The sequence below is a fragment of the Mauremys mutica genome, chromosome 1 (genome assembly GCF_020497125.1).
Source record: "Mauremys mutica isolate MM-2020 ecotype Southern chromosome 1, ASM2049712v1, whole genome shotgun sequence".
NCBI lineage: Eukaryota > Metazoa > Chordata > Testudines > Geoemydidae > Mauremys > Mauremys mutica.
The window spans coordinates 337841139-337861602 of NC_059072.1; the positions used below are offsets into that span (position 1 = coordinate 337841139).

General features: G+C 44.0%; 1 protein-coding gene across 2 annotated transcripts in view; it reads left to right on the plus strand.

The window, feature by feature from the left end:
* The window catches only part of SLC36A4 (solute carrier family 36 member 4), a 250901-nt gene that overhangs the window by 187035 nt on the left and 43402 nt on the right, over positions 1–20464 (plus strand). The window lies entirely within an intron of this gene.

The following is a 20464-nucleotide window of genomic DNA, read 5'->3' on the forward strand; positions in this document are numbered from 1 at the left end:
TGATTGTATTTATGCTTCTACATTTGCAGTATGAACGGTAGAGGCACGTGTGTGTCTATGTATCATATTTATTATACTTTTTTGAAAGGTTCACTTCCTTTCTTTTGACTTGGGAGTTGGGTGCCAAAATAACTTCTTCAGTTATGGTACTGATGCGCCTATCTCCATTCCTGATCATGTGTCCTCCATCTTTTTAAGCCTAACAATAGACCTGCAGGCCCCATACTACATCAAAACATTCCTTCAAAACTTTGAGACCTTTTTATGCTTCCCAAAATACATTCTGCCAGGACCAGGGACCATCAGCCTCCTCTAAACCTGTACTTTGGGCTAACCTCTATCCTGCTTCCATTTAGTACATTATTGTCAAAGTAGCTGCCTCAAAGTCAATGGTGCTGTTTGCAGAGTAAGGTGCTATTCGGTGTAAGGGTGGCAAAATCTGACCCATTGTGTTTAAATTTGATTAATTACGGGAAGGGCGCAAAGCTATGTATAAACTCCCTTCATTTTTCTCTTGCAATTAGAGCCTATTATATGGCAAAGCATTATTTCTGTAAATTAAACAGTTTTGTTTTAGGCCTTGGCTACACTTGCAAATTTGCAGCGCTGCAGCAGGGTGTGAAAACACACCCTCTCCAGCGCTGCAAATTGCGGCGCTGCAAAGCGCCAGTGTGGTCAAAGCCCCAGCGCTGTACGTTATTCCCCACAGGGAGGTGGAGTACGGACAGCGCTGGGAGAGCTCTCTCCCAGCGCTGGCGCTTTGACTACACTTAGCGCTTCAAAGCGCTGCCGCGGCAGCGCTTTGAAGTGCAAGTGTAGCCATAGCCTTAGACATTTTCTTCTGTGTCACTTTAAATTGCCTTGCTTTTAACTTTCCACAAGGCATATGGGAGCATTTCTATCTTCTTTCATGAGATGGTGGCGATCTTGTGGTCTGAACCCTGTGGCTGGGACTTAGCAACTGCTATACCCTAATTCTAGTTCTGGACCTGACTATTGGTCCTCCGACCATTGGTCTTGTACCACAAGTCTCATTGATCGAAATAGAAGCTCTGTTTCTCAGCTCCTCTGAAAATGAGGCCCGCAACTTTTCTGTCTCATTTTTTTCCATTGGTAAAACTGGGGCAATCTTACTCACCTCTCGAGGTGTTGAAATGATTAATTAATTAGTCCTCTTCCCCATAAAAGACTTCCTACTGCAAATGCTTATTAATATAACTATTCTATTATTCCCAAGTGGGACCTCTACCTCTCTTCTTTGTCCTCTCTCACGCCATTCTGTTCTTTTATATCTTTATCTTTTTTCTCTCACTCCCCCCTACTCCCTCCCATAAATTATTAGAATTCTTTATCCTCTTTTCTCTCCTGTCACTGAAAAAGTGTGTCAGAAAGACAAAAAACCTTCTACACTGCCTGTTAATATCCCAACCTGAATTCAGATTTGAACCCATTTGACCTTTTAATAGCTCAAGATAGAATAAGTATTTTCTGCTGAGAGAAATAAGGAAAATTAAATTATATTTTTTCTACATGAATCAGTAGCCAGACAGTGGTCTTAGAATGGAAATCTTTAGTAGCATCTGATACCAACATTTTGATTAAAAAACTAGAATTATATTAACATAGCACACATTAGATGGATTAAAAGCTGGCTAACTGATAGGCCTCAAAATGATATCCCAGGTCCGTGGGAGGAGTCTGTTGCTTTGGTGGAGCGGGGATTGTGGTCTAAGGAGGGGTTCTCTGTTGTATAAAAACTCAGGGGCCCCAGGGGGTGGGTGGAATGGGAGGACCCTCAGGCTTTCAGCCATAGGGGTGGCGCACTGAGATCCAGGCTTCAGCTGCCAGGTGGGAGTTGGGGCTCAGGGATTCTGTTCCACAGGGCGCTGGTGCTCGGGAGCTTTAGCACCGCAGGGTGGAGGGGCCTCAGGACTTCTGCCCAGCTGGGCTCCAGGCTTTTGCCTCATGGGGCGGTGGGCTTCTGGCCTGTGGGGCAGCAGGGCTCGGGGCTTCTGCCTTGGACCCCAGCCAGACCAGTGCTGGCCCTGCTTCATTGACCCCCTGAAACTGGCTTGCAGACCCCAGGGGGCTACAGACCCCCAGTTGAGAACCGCTGCTCTAAGTTATCTGTGGCCTCAATAGTGTACAGACTACCATAAAGTTTTAGAGGACAGACTGCATTCTTATCCTCCAAGTGTTGGCATACACTGTTCACCATGCTGGGAGAGATGGCCAGCATTCTGCCATAGGAGGTGAACAATCCAGGTTTAAAGAAGGTATCTGTTATCTCACTTTTTGTGTCTGTGCATGAAGTGTCAAACCAACATAGACTGGTAAAAGCATTTTCAAGCTTTGTTATGGTACAAACTTTCTGATGTTCACAGTGGTACTGCAACGGTGGTGCCAAAGTGAGGGTAACTGGATGAATGGAAACTTGTTCTGAGTTTTAATGTTTGGACCAGAGATCGACAATCTTTGGCACGCGGACAGTCAGGGAAATCCGCTGGCAGGCTGGGGCGGTTTGTTTACCTGCAGCGTCCACAGGTTCGGTCGATCGCAGCTCCCACTGGCCACGGTTTGCTGTTCCAGGCCAATGGGGGCTGCGGGAAGCAGCAGCCAGCACATCCCTTGGCCTGCGCTGCTTCCCACAGCACCCGTTGGCCTGGACCAGCGAACCACGGCCAGTAGGAGCTGCAATCGGCCGAACCTGCGGACGCTGCAGGTAAACAAACCATCCCAGCCTGCCATCGGATTTCCCTGACTGGCCGCGTGCCAAAGGTTGCCGATCCCTGGTTTGGACCATCCAATATCATGGACATTAGTGCCAATTGTGACCCAGGCACAGATTTCCATCTTGGGTCAAGTGATCTAGTAAACTGTGTTTTCATTTGAAACATGTCCCTCTGAATAATAATTGCAGTTTGGCACAGGTGAAGTGCTTCTTTATCACAGTGTTCCTCACATGCTTTTTGGAGGGAATGTTCAATATCCTGGTTGAAGGCAAAGAGCACATAATGTCCTTCTTTCTGTGAGTGGAGATCTGGAATGTGGGAAAGGATACAGCATTTTAGTTGAGTTCTGTGAATGCGCCCAACTAGTGTCACCCTCAGCTGTATAGAGCCTTGTGAGGTCTGCTAGTTTAAAGACTGGAGCCACATCTTCATTGGATATTGTCTCTTCATTGTATGCTATCAGTTTAGCAAAGCCAATCCCATGTGATGTCTTCTTTGTGTTGCTTTGCTCAGTTTTCTTCTCCCTGACTTTGTTGTAGAGAAACACCAACCATTTTGCATGAAACTTAGCCTTTTGGGCCACTAAGTCTTCTGCACATAGTTTTGCAAGCAAGCACCGGTCTTGCAGTTGAAGTGCACACTTGCAAACTCAACTATTAATACCAAGGGTGGAAGCTTCATGGGGGGCCCTCTGATGGTATGTTCATTTCACAAATAAAACACACTTATTTTTCTGGAAGATCTTTGTGTTGGTCCTGTAAAACATGATGTAGCAGGATTTGTGCCATCATTCATTGTTCTTGTTCAAAGTCTTCAATACCAATACCAACACCATCAGCTAATCTACATCAGTCTATGGACATGGGAAGTGCATTCAGTGTATGGAAACATCTGATATTTTCTGCTAGAGTTTGATAGCCAGATCCAACATGCTCTTTTTGATTCTGCTGGATTAATCAGCTCTCCACCTGTGACTTCCTGACAAAGCACACACTTGCCTCAGTCAGTAGAAACCTGGGATGTCTCTGTTGATGGACCAAGCTCTTGAACAAGCTTGTATCTTTTTGACATGTTTGAGGTCACATTGAAGCTAAACCAAGAATATATCTCTTGTATGTCCAATGTTGTTTGCTGATTATGACAATGTTATTAAAAAGGCTGCCACAGCCAGCATGGCATGAGTTGGCAATTGGCTCATATCCAAAAATCTTTATTAAGATATGCCCTAAGACTTTGGCAAATTTCATGCTTTTATCATAAAACCCACAATTCCATCATTTTTTGCACAAATCTGATTGGCTGTTATTAACAGAGAGATTTGTGCAGTAGTAAATCCTGGGGGTGGGTCAATGTAGATGGCATTGTACTTCACTCAGGCCAATGGGTAAGTGCTGTGTCACCTGCTGGAACTGCCTCAAACGTTAGCCATGTGCCTGAGCATTCTCTCCTGGTTCTCTCTCTTCTTGGTACCTCCTGGCTGCAAATGCTGCTGTTGCTGGGATGGTTGCAAGAGGTCAGCAATGTTTCCGTGGTAAAAATTTTGAGATCCGTGGTAATTTTTCAAAAAATTGAATGACTGAATGACATACCACTCCACCCCCAGTGTCCGTCACTAAGGATGGTCATTTTGTCAAGTCTTTGTCGTGCAAAATGGTGGTACCGACCCGTGCGTGGTTGGAGGGTTTGGGGGAAGGGGGGCAGATAATTTCACCATTGTCTATAGGAGTGCTGTTACCACAGGAGGGCAGTAAATTACCTTAGGAGGGAGTTGCAAGAGTGACTTAGGTGGGGAGCTTTTATACTGTATTTTAGCAGCAACTCTTAAGAGTGGCCACTGCCATTTCCAACCCAATGTTGGGGAGCCACTAGGGTGGACCGCTACTGCCTGTCTTGAGGGGAAAATTTACTGCCCACCTTGGCCCATTTTTCTTTCTTACTGGAAGGGATGGGGAAGGAGGCAGCTGCAGATATTTTGACTGGCTCCCATTGTAGCAGGGCTGACTGTTGGTGGGAGCATGAAGGCAGCAGCAGCTCTCTTAGGCATTATGACTAAAGAGTGGGTAGACATTATTAAATTGCAGACCTAGAAATCTCTTTTCATTACAGAGCTGTGGGCTGGCAATTTACAGAAGTGCTGATTAGAGAGGCTCTTCTGTATCTCTAAAAAAATCTGCCTACTCCTCATGTATATTTCATCACTTCCTTTCCAGTAAATCAAATCATAATGCTGAAAAAATGACAACAGAAAAGCATGGGATGTAGAACCATGAAGTGTCACACATACCTGTTTTATGGTTTTGTTGCATGGTCAAGTAGAAAAAAGCAGAGAAGTTGTGAGAAGGGAATCCCTTGTGAATACAGAAAAAACAAAGGGAATGCAAGCAAAGTAAACAAAACCAAAGGGGAATGCAGACAAAGTAAATTATTTTTTATTTAAATTTTCTACTTTTGATTTAAATGTTCTTTTTCAAGGATGCCTCCCCTTTAGAAGATTTTTTCTGAAGATCATTTCCCACCCACCCCCCAAAATCCTTGATTTTTTTTTATATTATATTTCGGAAGGTATAGACCGGTCTATTTCCAGTTTAAGACTTCCATTGCCCTGTATATGCATGCTTTATATGTAGGTAAGACTTGTGAGATGTCGTCCTTAGTTCAAATTTAATTTGTTATGATTTTAGCTATTTATGCAGAAAGGTCTTTGAGTAAATGAGATTGTACTATACTGTATTTTAGATACAATATATGTTTGTTTAAAAAAATCTCTTGGTATAAGTTCAGCTACCAACTTAATTAAACTGTTCTATTCCAGTCTTTTTTAAAAATTATTTTAACCATGAAAAATTACCCTGTTAGCTATTAACAGAGTAATTATTGCAAGAGATTTTCTAACATATGTTGTGGTGTCACCAAAGCGAGCCCATATTGGCATAGCTGTTCCATTTTCATTTCAATTTTTCATCCCCCTTACAACTTTCTATGGAAAAATTCCTTTCAGGGTGAAATCTATTATATTTAGTCTTGGCCAACATGGTTGTCTTTGTTCTGTTCTTTTCTTTTCTTAAAGTCCAACAAATCTGATGAACTAATCTTTTGAGTTTTGTGACTATGAAAAAAATCTTTAAGTATTCAGATTCCTTTTGCACACACTCGTTTTCATAGTACAGAAATGTTTGATTTTGAAATTTCATGCTTCTGCATTTAACCCTGGGTTAGGCAGTAAGGAAGTTGTTTCAGCTGACTAGCTTACTGAACTGTCAGATATAATCACAACCCTTTGGTGACTGGTCAGAGCTGTGGATCTCCTAATGTCTCCTAGGCATCCACACACCTCATAATATCCTTTGGTGTATATGCATTCCTTTCTGCTTGTAGCTTCAGAGGTGTAGGCACTCATAGAATGAAATCCTGACCCTTTTGAAATTATTGGGAGTTTTACCATTGAGTTTAACAAGGTCAGGATTTCACACCTACTTTGCAAAGTTAAGCACGTGTTTCTCTGCAGGATCAGGGCCTTAATCATTTTCACAGCTGCTGCTGATTCTGGAAGGAGCTAGGGATGATTTTGACTGCAGGGAGTTTTTCAGATCTGCACACCTACAATGCCTAATTCTATACATTGAGCTTCAATACCTTCATGATAGCTTTGTAATGCTATTGAGTGTATAAGTGTAATGCAGACACCTCCTGGATATGGTGTTCTGTTCCCTCTAGAGGTGCTGAGACCACTTAGAAATTATTGAGTCTGCTCTACAGCCTTAGCTAACAGCCAGTTGGTTCTTAAGCTCATGCAGTAGAGGCTTATGAACTAAACTCCAGAGACCCCAGGTTCAGTTCTGTCTACTGACAACCAGGGTCTGTCAGTCTCACAAGTGAAGGCTCATCTGGGATTTCAATTGGGAAGTTTAATAGAATCATAGAATATTAGGGTTGGAAGGGACCTCAGGAGGTCATCTAGTCCAATCCCCTGCTCAAAGCAGGACCAATCCCCAGATTTTTACCCCAGTTCCCCAAATGGCCCCCTCAAGGATTGAACTCACAACCCTGGGTTTAGCAGGCCAATGCTCAAACCATTGAGCGAAGCTTGGGACACACTTCCTTAGCTAGAGGAAGTATGTAACTCACACACCTCCTGTATGTGGTGCTCTGTCCCCTCTAGTGACACTGACACCACTTAGAGAGATTAATCAATTTGCTCTATAGCTTTAACTAAGGGCCAGTTGTCTTTTAGCTCATGTGGTAGAGGCTCATGCCCTAAGCTCCAGAGGCCCCAGATTCAATGCTGACAACCGGGGTCTGTCAGGTTACATAAGTACATCCTGGGAAGAATACATTTTAAATATTTGAGAGATTACTATTTAAAGTACAAGGGCTGGAGAATTTTTAAAAATGATCTTTGCTAGTCTGACTTGCCAAACTTTTAAAAATAAACCAATTTGAGTCTTGGATGGATGACAGTCTGAACTTATTAAATATTAATAATCGTGTTGCTGTACATGCTTATACTGATCACTTCATACTAAGAGTCTTAGTATATGAAGCTGCTTTTCATAGAACTATTGATGATAGGCCTGTTTGTTAGGTAATCCAGTCTCTGGGCCAAATGCTATACCTGCATTAGCGTAAACCACTGAAGTTTAGATTTATGCTGGTGTGACTGAGAACATAATTTGTTTTCTGACCATACTTCCAATCTCTCTCTCTGTCCTCACTGGTGTCTACAACTACTCCAAAGAGTAAATGTGATACCCCGAGTAACTATAGGCCAGTTAGCTTGACATCAATCTTGGATGAGACGGCTGATATGGGACACAAACAGTAAAAAACTTAAGGATGGTAACATAATTAATGCCAGTCAACATGGTTTTATCTTGGACTTGGAACATAGGAGGTATTAGGAGAGCTGGTGACCAAGCAACAGATCAACTGGTGTGGGGGAGGAAGGGGAAACTTTGATCACCTGATGAGGTTCATCTGGGGAGTCACATGACAGAGGGAACAAGAGTTTTTATTAAAAGGGCAGGAGGGGCTCTAGTTGCACTCTCTGGTCATTTCATGGCTCAAGCTAGGGGAGCTTGCTGCAGGAGCCTGATGAGAAGGCAGGGGAGGGTCCCTGTCTACCTGAACACAAACAGACTTCCAAGGACTCTCAAAAGCAGGATGAGCTAGAGAGGGGCATGGCATGGAGAGATTTGTTGTTTTCTAAATGATCTTTAATTCTCTTATGCTGTCTATGAATAAAGCATGTGCTTGGTTTAGAATTCCTTTTGCAAAATCTCTGTTTGCTTCAATTATCCCATGTTCTGGAAGAGGTAAACTATAAACCGGAGTACCCACAAGGTTGGAGCTCTGGGAAAAGGTGTGCTTAGACATGTGGGGTGGTTTTTTGGATGGCTCAGTCCTGATTCTGGAGGCCTAGATTAGCTGGGCTGTGGTATACCACTTCCATGAAGGGGTACCAGACAGAGTCTATGCCCAGGAAGTATGCCATAAAGGCCAAGGTAAGAAACAGTGCTGGAGCTTTCTACCTCTCAGGAAAGTGTATAGGGCATGGTTCTAGTGTGTGGTGCCCAAATACAGCTGCCTAGTGAGCGGGTGAGGGCTGTGACAAGTACATGATAGCAAATATAATTAATTTTTCTTTAATATTCTGGTAAGGCTGGACTATTTAAGTACATGTCTTAAACCATCAGTCTGAAAGTTAAATGTTTTCTAACAAGTGGCTTATGCTTATCAGAGGGATGGAGCTTCTTGATGATTCTTTTCTCCTGTGAATTTTATGTGGTGAATTGCAAATTCTTTCTGCTAGGGCTCAAGGGATGCTATTCTCTGAAAGTTTTAACTAATATGCCCCAACGTTTAAACAGCCAAATTGAAGCTAAATATTGATGTAATATTGTCTCCTTTAGCATGTCCTTTTATGTTGACATTGAACTTCTGGGTAAAAGAGTGGCTTATATCAGCAAAAGAGAAAATCCTATTACCTTTAACTGTCTGCTCATTGATTAATTATTCAGCAAAGTAAATATATAAGATTTAAATTAAACTTTAATTAAAGATTTTTATCTGAAAACTTGCCTCTTTGGGGTCTTCTGATGTTTAAACTCTAAATCCTTTTTTAAAAAACATTAACTCGAGTGTAGCTGTTGGAAAAAATGTCAAGGCTTGCTTTTTGTCCATATGGAAAGTTAGATAATGATTCAACATGTGCCATAGTATAGATCCCAGTATCCTCCAGTACTAACTGCTTATCGCTGGTGAGCTATATCCAGAGGCATATTTACTTCATCTATCAGATTTTTACATCATTACTGGATCAGTTCCAGGAGGCATCATTTCTGCTTTTGGTAGATACTTTCAAGACGGATGACAATCATTGCTGTAATGCCCACTAATTAAGAGATAATATAATACAGTAATATCTTAAATTGTATAGATAGTATTACATTGTATCCTAATGGATCCTTCAAGGGTTTACAAATTCCATATGCAGGAATCACCCCACGCACCACTGAATTGCAGTGCAGGAACACTCCACGATAGTTTTGGACAGGAGGTAAAGAACACCATATCCAGGAGGTCCCCAGACTAGTCCACGGAACACTTGCTGGTGTTCTACAAGAAACTGGCTCTCCACCATGTTTCTGATATGCCTTGTAGACCATACTTACAGTGTGGATGGGGGTGATCACAAGGGGTAACAGATGCAGACAAAAAAAATTAAATTAAGCTCTGTCTCTGAGGGAAGCACTTTAAGCATGGTTTTACCAAAGCGGCTGCTGCTCCCCGATTATAACAGACTCCCCATACACTGTTTTCAAATACTTTAAGCACGGCTTATAGAAAAGTAGCTAGGCGCACACACAAAGTTAAGGGGATAATACTCTTTGTTAGCTGAGCTCCAGCAGCCATCGCAGCATTCTCACAGCTCTTGCAGTACTGCAGAGCAGTGATCTCAACCCATTTGTAAATGTTGATGGCCAGCTGTGACCTAGTAAAAAAGCTTGGGGGCGTGTCAGGTCCTGCCCCTGGGGAAGAGGGATGGCCCTGGTTTGGGGAGGGGAGTTGGTTCTGCCTTAGGTGGGGGTTGGGTCCTGCCTCTGGGTGAAGGGAGGCCCTGGGGTGGGGAAGTCAGGTCCTGTCCCTGTGGGGAGGCCGTGGGGCAGGGTTTGCAGAGCAAGCCTGCCGCGCACTCACCCTGCAGTGGTGGCTCTGGTTCTGCAGGGCTGGCTGGGTGCTGCTCCCTGCTCTGGGCGGTGTGACCTCCGGTTTGCAGTGCCTCTCAAGTTTGTCTTTAACAGGTAGGGTTGCCAACTTTCTACTCACACAAAACCGAACACCATTGCCCCACCCCTCCTACAAGGCCCTGTCCATGCCCCACCCCTTCTCCAAGGCCCTGCCCCCCACTCACTCCATTCCCTCCCCCCCAGGTCGCTCATTCTCCCCACCCTCACTCACTCACTCATTTTCACTGGGCTGGCTCAGGGGGCTGGGGTGCAGGAGGGAGTGAAGGCTCCGACTGGGGGTACGGGCTCCAGGGTGGGGCCAGAAATGAGGAGTTCAAGGTTTGGGAGGGGGCTCCAGGCTGAGGCAGTGGGTTGGGATGCGAGATGGGGTGAGGGCTCCGGCTGAGGGTGCGGGCTCTGGGGTGGGGCCAGAGATGAGGGTTTTGGGATGCAGGAGGGGACTCCGGGGCTGGGGGGGTGGAGCCAAGGGGTTTGGAGTATGGGAGGAGACTCTGGTCTGAGGCTGGGGGTTGGGGTGTGGGAGGTGGTACTGGCTCTGGGCTGGGAGTGTGGGTTCCGGGATGGGGCCAGAAATGAGGGGTTCAGAGTGTGTGAAGGGGCTCTGGGCTGGGACAGGGGGTTGGAGTGCAGGATGTGTGTGTGTGAGGGCTCTGGCTGGGGGTGCAGACTCGGATGGGGCTGGGGATGAGGGGTTTGGGGTATAGGAGAGTGCTCTGGGCTGGGACTGAGGGGTTCGGAGGGTGGGAGAGGGATCAGGGCTGGGGCCCGGGAGGGGGTCAGGGGTGCAGGCTCTGGGTGGCACTTACCTCAAGTAGCTCCTGGAAGCAGCGGCATGTCTCCCCTCCAGCTCCTATGTGGAAGCGTGCTCCGTCCGCAGGCGCCGCCCCCACAGCTCTCATTGGCCATGGTTCCTGACCAATGGGAGCTGCGGGGCAGTGTGCGGAGCCCCTTGGCTGCCCCTACCTGTGGAAGCCAGAGGGGGAACACGACGCTGCTTCCCAGGAGCCCCGCGGTGCAGAGGCTAGCAGGGAGCCTGCCAGCCTGCCAAGCGTGCCGTTGACTGGATAGTTAATGGCTCGGTCAGCAGTGCTGACTGGAGCCACCGGGATCCCTTTTCAACGGGGTGTTCCAGTCGAAAACCGGACACCTGGTCACCCTACTGACGGGGGGGCTGACTGGGCCAAACTTGTGTGAGTTAGGGCACATGGGGTTGAAGCACCACAGGTTCAAACTTGGCCTGGCTGGCCCCCCTGTCGTCATGACAGAGGTGTGGCTGGGCCAAACCTGAGCAGCACTGTGATTCTGTGCATCAAGTCATAATACCTGGAGCCCAGCCAGCCCTGTCTGACTGGAGCCACAGGAGCTACCACACAACCCTTTGAAACATTCTGGTGACCCAATTTTGGGTCATGGTTAAGAAATCTTGTTACAGAAACCTTAAAGGGACAAACCATTACATCCCTCCCCCACGGAAATGAGCTTCTTTAGCTCCCCAAATACTACAGTAAGGAGAGCCATAAAAGTTCCTAGATAGGTAGTTTTGTTCTCATAGGAAGTACTAGCAAAATTACTGACCTGATGACTACCTTTATTGTCATCTTCTTGCTGTGGTTACATTCAAAAATCTGTTTGTCCTTTGTTACGGCGTTTAGGAGGTCTACATTTCAAATGTTCCTAATGGACGGGTAAGTGTTAGTCATTTTTCCATCTATGGTCTTCCTGGATTCTTTGCGACTTTGTGCAACTTTTATCTCCTTAAAGAATTTGCTTTCCTCTCTGATGATTCCGAATGACCATATATCACATCCTACTGGGGTCAGCCAGATCAATGAGGGCTTTCTCAAGGGGGCTTTAGATATGTTTATTCTGGTGGGTCATGTAATTCGCAATATGAGAAGCTAAGGAAGAAGTCTCAATAAATGAGAAATGAGATACAGCTTAATTTTTAATTTAACATAGTCACTATTAAAAATCATATTTTTCTGGCACATACTGTACTCATTTTAACATTCCACCCCCACCTGGTCCCTAAGGAAGAGGTGATAACGCAAGTGCAATCTGACAGAAAATTAAACCTTCACTAAAACTATCCCAGTCAGTTGCTGCTGCCCATACTGAAGCTCCGGAGGCTAGCCACACTCAGCTGCTGATCTCTGAAGCTTTGTCTTCTCTAGGAAAGAAAGGTGTATTCGGAACTAAATATAGTTATCTCAAGGTAAAATCCTTATGAAGACAAGGCAATGTGTTGTTTTCACACAAGTTAGCAGGTTGAGTTAAAGACTAGGCTTTCCCATAGTTGAGTTAAGAACTCACCTTTTTTCCTAGTGAAGACAAGGCCTGAGTGGAAAGAGCAATATTGCATGTTAGAATGAAGAATAATGTTGCTATCAGTTTCCTTGCTTAAATTGTTAGCTTCCCTCTTCCTCACTGGGATTGTTTGGGATTAGACTGTTTGGGTAGCTGTTTTGCAACTCTGTGGCAAGGGGGCAGGAAAAGGAGTTTGTTTGGGGAAATGTCAATTTGCACTGGAATATTTTATTTACAGATTGTGCAGATTAGGGAGGGAAAACCAATAACATTTGTTTTTCCTTGGCTTTTAGCTTTCACATGTAATTAGGAGATGGAGATTTATATTGTGTGCAGCTGGTTAGAGTATTAAAATTCATTATAAGACTGTGGCTAGCTGAGTTCATTTGCTGGGGGATTTTAACAGCAAATGTATTTGTTTCTTGATTTGAGGATTTCTTGAGAGTGGTATCAGGCCCCTACAGAACAGGAAAATATACGAGTTCAATCCTAAAAGTCAACAAATGTATCTCTTTTAGACTGTAACTTTAAATTAGCTGAGTTTTGTGAAGGAAAAAATAGAAAAATCTCATGATTCCAAGACAGCACTTCCCTGGAAGCCACAACATAAATTCTTCAGTTACAGATATTTTCTTTGGACATGTGCAGCTTTCAGAACTTATTCTGCCTTCATGCACAAGATGGATTTTGAAATGGAACTCCTCGTTGAAAACTTGGGAGAAAATTTGATGGTTTCATTGGTAAAATGTTAGTGAATCAGCAATTTGGAGATTAATTTCTCAAAATTTGAACATTAGTCTTAGACATAAGCAACTAAAATACATTCTTAGTTATCTGCCTTCGGTACTGTAATGCAAGTTATTCTTTTGTATTTTAAGAAAGAATAATTGGAAGATTAAACTTCAATATTGATGGATAATAATGGATATTGAGGGACCTGGTGTGAAATCCTGCACCTGCTGAAGTCAGAGTCTGGCCATTGATTTCAGTGGGCCTGGAAATAGGATTTAGATTTCTGATTTTCAAATAATCTGAAAAAAGTACTTAATATATAATATGCTTTTAGAGCCATTGAGACAGCCAGCATATTCATACAGAAAATAATGGGAATTATGGTAAAGAAAAAGGTACAGGATTAAAAATGTGTTAAATTAGAAATGCCCATAATGATTGAATATATTTAACACATTTTTATATTTCAAGTAAAACACTTTAAGAAATTGATTTTCCGAGGCCATTCTTCTTATTACTTATAGGTGGAGATATGTGTTACTCAGTTGTACATATATGCCCTAAAAAGAATTTATTGAGCAGGGTGTGTATTATCTACCTACACTCAAAGGTTAAAGAAAAAAATATATATCTTTTTAGATTTTATATTGAAGTGAAATATTTGACATGCAGATATCTACATATCATTCAGCATATAAAGATGGGGGTGGAATTCCCATCTATTTGAATGAGATCTGCCATTAGTTACATTAAATCTAGTGGCAGGCTGTGACATGATTGGTCAAAATATTTCTTTCTTGGCAGTTTATTTGCCAGTCCCTTCTGTAACTCCATTGCCTTCACAAAAAGATAACAAGGTGTCTGTACCATGGATTTGATGTAAAGAAGAGGGAAATATTTTTTTTCCTATTAGGAGTATTATGGTTATTAATGTAAAATGTTACTATTTAATATTGCTACACATCTGTAAGTATTTCTGGTATTTAACATGAAATCTGATCCCTGTGTATTGTCCTGATTTAAGTCTATGATTGTTATTGGTGTAATTGAGGTGGCATGGGAAAAATCAAAGCATTATTGAGCTTTCAAGTACTGTATTCATTGCTGTCTTTTTCTTTAATTCCCCAATTGTTTGATTTTCCTTATTCTATTATTTTGACTATTTTTGGAGGGAGAATGTGTGGGGAAAACGCTGTATGATCATGGGGAATTTCAGTTTGATGACATATGCTGGAGGTCTCATGCTGCCAGTACTAAAACGTCCTTGGGATTTCTAAATATTATAGATGACAATTTCCTAATTAAAAAAGTGTTGCATCAAGCATGGGGGAATTTTATATTAGACTTACTCTTGACAGATAAAGAGGAACTGATCACAGAACTAAAATGTGATGATAGTTTAGGTACAAGTGATCCTGATGTGACCACATTTATAATGTGCAAACAGAATTAAGTTCAGACTAGTAATATATGTATACTTGGTGCTTTAAAAAGGGCCAATTTCACAAAGCTGAAAACAATTATGAGCCAGATCAGCTGGGAAGAAGAATTTAATCTGAAAACTGTGAATGATGATTGGGAATTTGTTTAAGAACACTTTACTAGAAGCTAAAAAGCCACAATACAGGAAGAAGGTTGTATTGATTTAAAAATTGACCTGGTTTAGAGGGGACATGAAAGCAGCTATCTGTCTGTCTGTCTGTCTTAAAAAATGGAGGAAAGAGGAAGTTGATAGTGATGAATATAAATCAGAAGTGATGAATTGTAGAAAATTGATAAGGGAAGCAAAGGAACACAAAGAGAAATCTGTGTCCACCACAGTTAAGGTCAGTAACGAGTTTAAGTATATTAGTAGGGCCCTACCAATTTCACGGCCATGAAATAAGCCCTTCTGCATGAAATCTGATCTCCCCGAAATCAGTTGGGCTGGGGAGGGACAGGACTTGTCCTTCCCCTGCACGGCTGTTGTTGGAGGGAGATCAGACCGACCTCCGTAGGCAGCCCATGAGGTGGACTCTGGTCTTCTGCCTCCTGTGTCTCTGGCTGGGCGTGGGGGCTGCCTCCCCCCATGGCTCCTGCTCAAGCTTGGGGCACCCGGACTGGGGGCTGCTGCTGCCCCCCACAGCTCCTGCCTGGGCTCAAGGACCTGGGCTGGGGGCTGCCATCCCCCTACCCCACAGCTCCAGCCTCCGCAGCTCCAGCTCCTGCCAGGCTCAGGGCTGGCTCCTCCCCAGGCTCGGGGCTGCTGCCCCTTCTCTTCCTCTCCCCCCCCCCCCGACTTCTGCCTGGGCTCAGGGACCTGGGCTGGGGGTTACCACCTCCTGCAGCTACAGCCGGGACTCAGGGCTTTTGCTCCCCACCACTCCTGCCTGAACTCCGGGCTTCCACCCTCTCCCCGCACCCCTTCCATGGCTCCTGCCTGGGCTCGGGGTGCCTGGGCACAGGGCTGCTGCCCCTCACAGCTTCTGACTGGACTCCGGGCCACCCAGGTTTGAGGCTTCTGCTCCCTCCTTCCCCCTGCCACCCCCCACCCCAGCTCCTGCCTGGGCTTGAGGCTTCAGCCACCGCGGCTCCTGCCAGGGCTGGGGCACCCATTTTTCAAATTGTCCAGGGCCCACGTGTTAATCCACCATTGGCCTGGACTAGCAGCTAGGAGCCCCTGGTTGGGGTGCTCCCAGCAGCACTGGGAGATTGGACCTACCTCCACCTCCAGGAGCCTCCTCCAGCTGCAGGAAACTCTGCAGCTGCTCCCTTCAGAACTGGGCTCCAAAGGCAGCACAGAAGTGATTATGGCAATCCTGCAAACCCCCTACAACAGCTTTGGGACCCCCCCACAATCCTCTTTTGGATCAGGACCCCCATGTTTACAACACCGTGAAATTTCAGATGCAAACATCTGAAATTGTGAAATTGACCAATTTTAAGACCCTGTGGCCATGAAATTGACCAAAGTGAACCGTGAATTTGGTAGGGCCCTATATATTAGGAACAAAATGAATCGTATATTGGTCCATTATTAGATGGAAATGGTAGAAGCATCAATAATAATGTAGAAAAGCCAGAAGCGTTCAATAAATATTTCTGTTCTGTATTTGGGGAAGAAAACAGAAGATGTAGTTATAGATAACACTCATTCCATTCCACTAGCATCTCAGAAGGATATTAAACATCAGTCACTACAGTTAGACACTTTAAAATTAGCAGCTGCAGATAAGTTGCATCCAGAATTTTAAAAGAGCTGGCTGATGCTGATTTTCAATAATTCTTTGAACACTGGGAAGTTCTAGAAGACTGGAAAAAAGATAACATTATGCCAATATTTAAAAGGGGTAAATGGAATGAGCCAGTAATTATAGGCCTGTAGCCAAGGTTTGCCCTGACTCTGCGAAGGCATGTTCTCTGTATAAACAGAAAGCCATAGAAGTGATCGTTCTCATGAGTTAGTCCTTAGAGGTGTTCAAGTCTTAAATGGGCAACTCCTGTCTCTCAAGAAGGTTTCTAATTGTTCCCAAATGCAGTGAGTACAATTCAGCTTCACTTTTATTAGAAGGCCATCTCTGTTACGCAGCTGATTTTTTTGATAGCACCGTTAGTAGCCATGTGATGGGGTGTATAGACCCCACACTGATGAGGAAGGTGCCGGAGAGGCCCTGTGTGCAGGGCTAGTCCCACCCCTCTGGCCCTGCCAGTCATGTATGGTAGGGAGGAGGCCTTTAAAAAGGAGGAAACTGCAGTTAGCTGGGGGAGAGGTAGCCTTGAGCAGGAAATGGCTGGTGACTCCTTAAGCTGTAGAGGGAACTCCCAGCCAGGAGATCTCCACCCTGACCATTCCAGGAGTGCAGCAGACTCCCAGGGTAAGCCTGCCAGTGAGTCCGATTCAGCAGCCCAGCCAGAGGGATTCTTCAAAAACCATCACACAGATGCTGTACTGTTGGCCTTTTTTCCCCTTTGAGGGGCTCCGGGAAGACGTTTTTCTCTGGTGCACTGGGGCATTTAACTTTCCTTTTGAGTCCCTGTCAGAGGGGACATTAAAAGGCCAGGGCTCCCTTGGAAAAAGTAAGAAACTGGGGCCTGTGTTTGAGCCACCCAGTGTACATAACTGAGCATGGCCAAGGTCACCCATCATCTGGGAGGAAATCTAAGGGGGCTCTTTTGCAAGCTACTTAAGAGTTGCCGCTGTAATTCATTCTAAAAGAAGAAATTGAAATTCACCTCTCTGTGTCACAGAAGTTCTATATAATTTTGCACAACTGGCCTTGGAGAGGTTGAATACAGGAATAAGAAAAGATGTTGTGCTGTATATTGGGATTACAAAGCATTGATAGTGCTGTGTGCAGTGCCTTACCTACATGCTACTTGACTGCAGAAATTGCTTCATGTGTAATGAGAAGAACTGACCCAAAAAATTAAGGCCCGGATCCTGCAATTATATCCATACAGGTGGCCCTGTGTGCTTGTGCAGAAACTCATTGACTGAAGCAGAGTTCTGCATAAGGTCTGTCCATATTGAACCAATTGCAGGATGGACTGATGCTTAGATCTGTTAGTAGCAGTAATATGCTTTCAATTGCTGATGAAAGACTTAAGAAGAAAATTGTAAGTCTTATTTAATGTGCTCTCTACTGCTCAGTTCACTCTAATATTTTAGTAGTTAGATGAGTTTTTTATAATAATATTCAGGGGCGGCTCTAGGTATTTTGCCGCCCCAAAGCACTGCAGGCAGGCTCCCCTTGGCGGCTTGCCTGCGGGAGGTCCCCGGTCCCACGGATTCGGCGGCATGCCTGCGGGAGGTCCGCCGAAGCCGCGGGACCAACGGACCCTCCGCAGGCTTGCCGACGAAGGCAACCTGCCTGCCGTGCTCACGGCGACCGGCAGAGCGCCCCCTGTGGCTTGCCGCCCCAGGCACACGCTTGGCGTGCTGGTGCCTGTAGCCGCCATTGATCATATTTATTCATACCTTAGTTAAAGGATTGGTTTGCATGGCAAGGAGTTGAAACAGACACAGAAGACTGTTTTCAATAAATTTGGAAGGCATGGCTTTCCTGCATATTTCATAAACAGAACCATGGAAATCAGAGATTGAGCAAACCTATCAGTTCTGCACTGGTCCAGGACTGTTTCCTAATGAGATGGTGAGTCATTGATAACAGAATACAAAACCCAGGAGTCTGGAGTCTCTTTCTCTAATCACTAGGTGTTTCTCTTCCAAACCAAGTTTGGAATCAAGCAATAGTTATATACTGTAGCTGCTATGTGAGGAAGCTTTCTTACAGATTGTGGTGGTAGTACTACTTGTACTGTAAAAAAAAAAAAAAAAATCCTACCCTGACAGGAGGACAGAATAGGTAACTAAAGAGATCTTTTGCATCTCTAATTTTATGACTGAGTTTTTTTTCTGCCTCCTCCCTATTCTTGGAGATAATCTGCCTCCTTGCCCACTGCAGCTCACTTCATAAAAGAATCTGGCTCTGTATAATGGTGCTGTCTTCAAACTCTGCAAAAAATGTGCTGTGTGAATTCTCATACCAAATGTTCTGTTCATGAGTAAATCCACTCAAGACTTTTTCTCTCGTTTTGATGATCCCACTGCTCTAGAGGCAGCTAGACTGGATGCAGACAGGTTTAAATGTATTGCCATTCGCTCTATGGAGGACCCTGTCACACAGCTGTTAGTCTATGTACAGGTTTGTGCACTACAGACACACAGTAGCACACCTGAGAGGAAACTTCTTGTTCACAGAACAGCTTCAGTGGCAGGACAGTTTGCCTTTTCTAAATCTTCCATTAACACAAGCAGGCTCCAATCAACCTGTTCTGAGACAGCAGCTGTTGTCAAGTATTAGTCTGGAAAAGTGTTCGGTCATCACGCAGCAATATGATTGTTCCCTTTATGTGCATTATTTGTGAGTTTACTTTCGTTTTGTGACAATAAATCCTCAGGCCATCTCCTATTACATCAATAAACATATAGTACCTATCGTACAGAAAAGTAAAAAAAAACAAAACAAAACCTACCTGGCCTCAGATTCTCAGCATTTTCACAGCCCAATAGGAGCAAACCGATCCAAGCATTTAAAAACAGCATGAAAAGACAGGAGTGAGATGAGATGGCTCAGCTTTTATAGGACAACAGTGAGCATTGTCTGAAATCAGAAGAGGAATAGATGTGAGCTTTGAAAATGGCTTATAATCAGCCTGGAGGCAGGGAATGAGTCTTTGTGTTATACCACACCTAGCACAAAGGCACTTCGATCCTGCTTGAGTCCTGTGTCTGCTCACATCATATAAATATTGAAGCATTATTGTTGATTATGTATATTGTGATAGCACCACAGTGGGTGGGACCCCATTGCCCAGGCACTGTGCAAACCCATAATAAATGAAAAGTCCCTATCCCAAAACAATTGGACAGTTTTTGACTGTCAGGGAATGGGCAACTGGGGGATGGATCACTTGATGATTACCTGTTCTGTTCATTCCCTCTGGGGCACCTGGCATTGGCCACTGTTGGAAGACAGGATACTGGGCTAGAGGGACCTTTGATCTGACCTAGTATGGCCACTCTTATGTTCAAAGTTTTCCACATTAACTGAGACATCTCTCTTGTCCCCACCCTGACTACTCCTGACCCAAGCCTTTAAAAGCAACAGTATGTGGGGTTTTTTCTAACTTCCATGCTTTAACTTACACAGCCTTCATTAGTCTTTCTTAAAACAGCCTGTCAGTGGTGTTCATTCCTCCAGACTCTGACCCTTTCACCAGAAAGGAATAAATGAATCAGGATTTTTTTTCTGCAAGGTAGCTTCTTATTGGGGCAAAAAGGACAGGCTTGTGACCAAATACAGCCTTCGTATTGGATGATATGCTGGGCTAAGGGGGTTGGCCTACCTATGATAGATACAATGGGAAAATCTAGAATTTATGCCCTGAAAACCATCAATTTAAAATAACATTAAATCTAAAATCAGAGCGAAATCTGAAACGCTTCCATTAATATACATAATCATAAACCAGGCTATATTACAAATCATATGGTCCCTATCAAAGGGCTTCACAATATCAGATTTTTTTTAACAAGATAAGAGCCCAGTTCTGCAGTCTTTAGTTATGCAGAAATCCGTCTGACTTTGATGGGAATTGCCTGCAGTTAGAGCGCAGTTCATCACATTTGATTAACTAGTGTTACTTTTTGGAAAAATGAGCACTGGAGTGAGTAAACTATCATCTTCTAGATTTTTTTTTAAAACGTTTGTTGTCTTGGAACCGCTCTTCATTAAGTTCTGCATGAAGATACTGAATACTTGATATTCTGTTTTTTGAGGGGAAAACACTTATGAGGCAATTACTGAATGTTTCAGGTGACCTGACTGCCATGAATATGATGGGTATCAAAGCATCTTGGAAAAGGTCAGATATCTTTATCTCAAAATCTCAACATGCAGATTA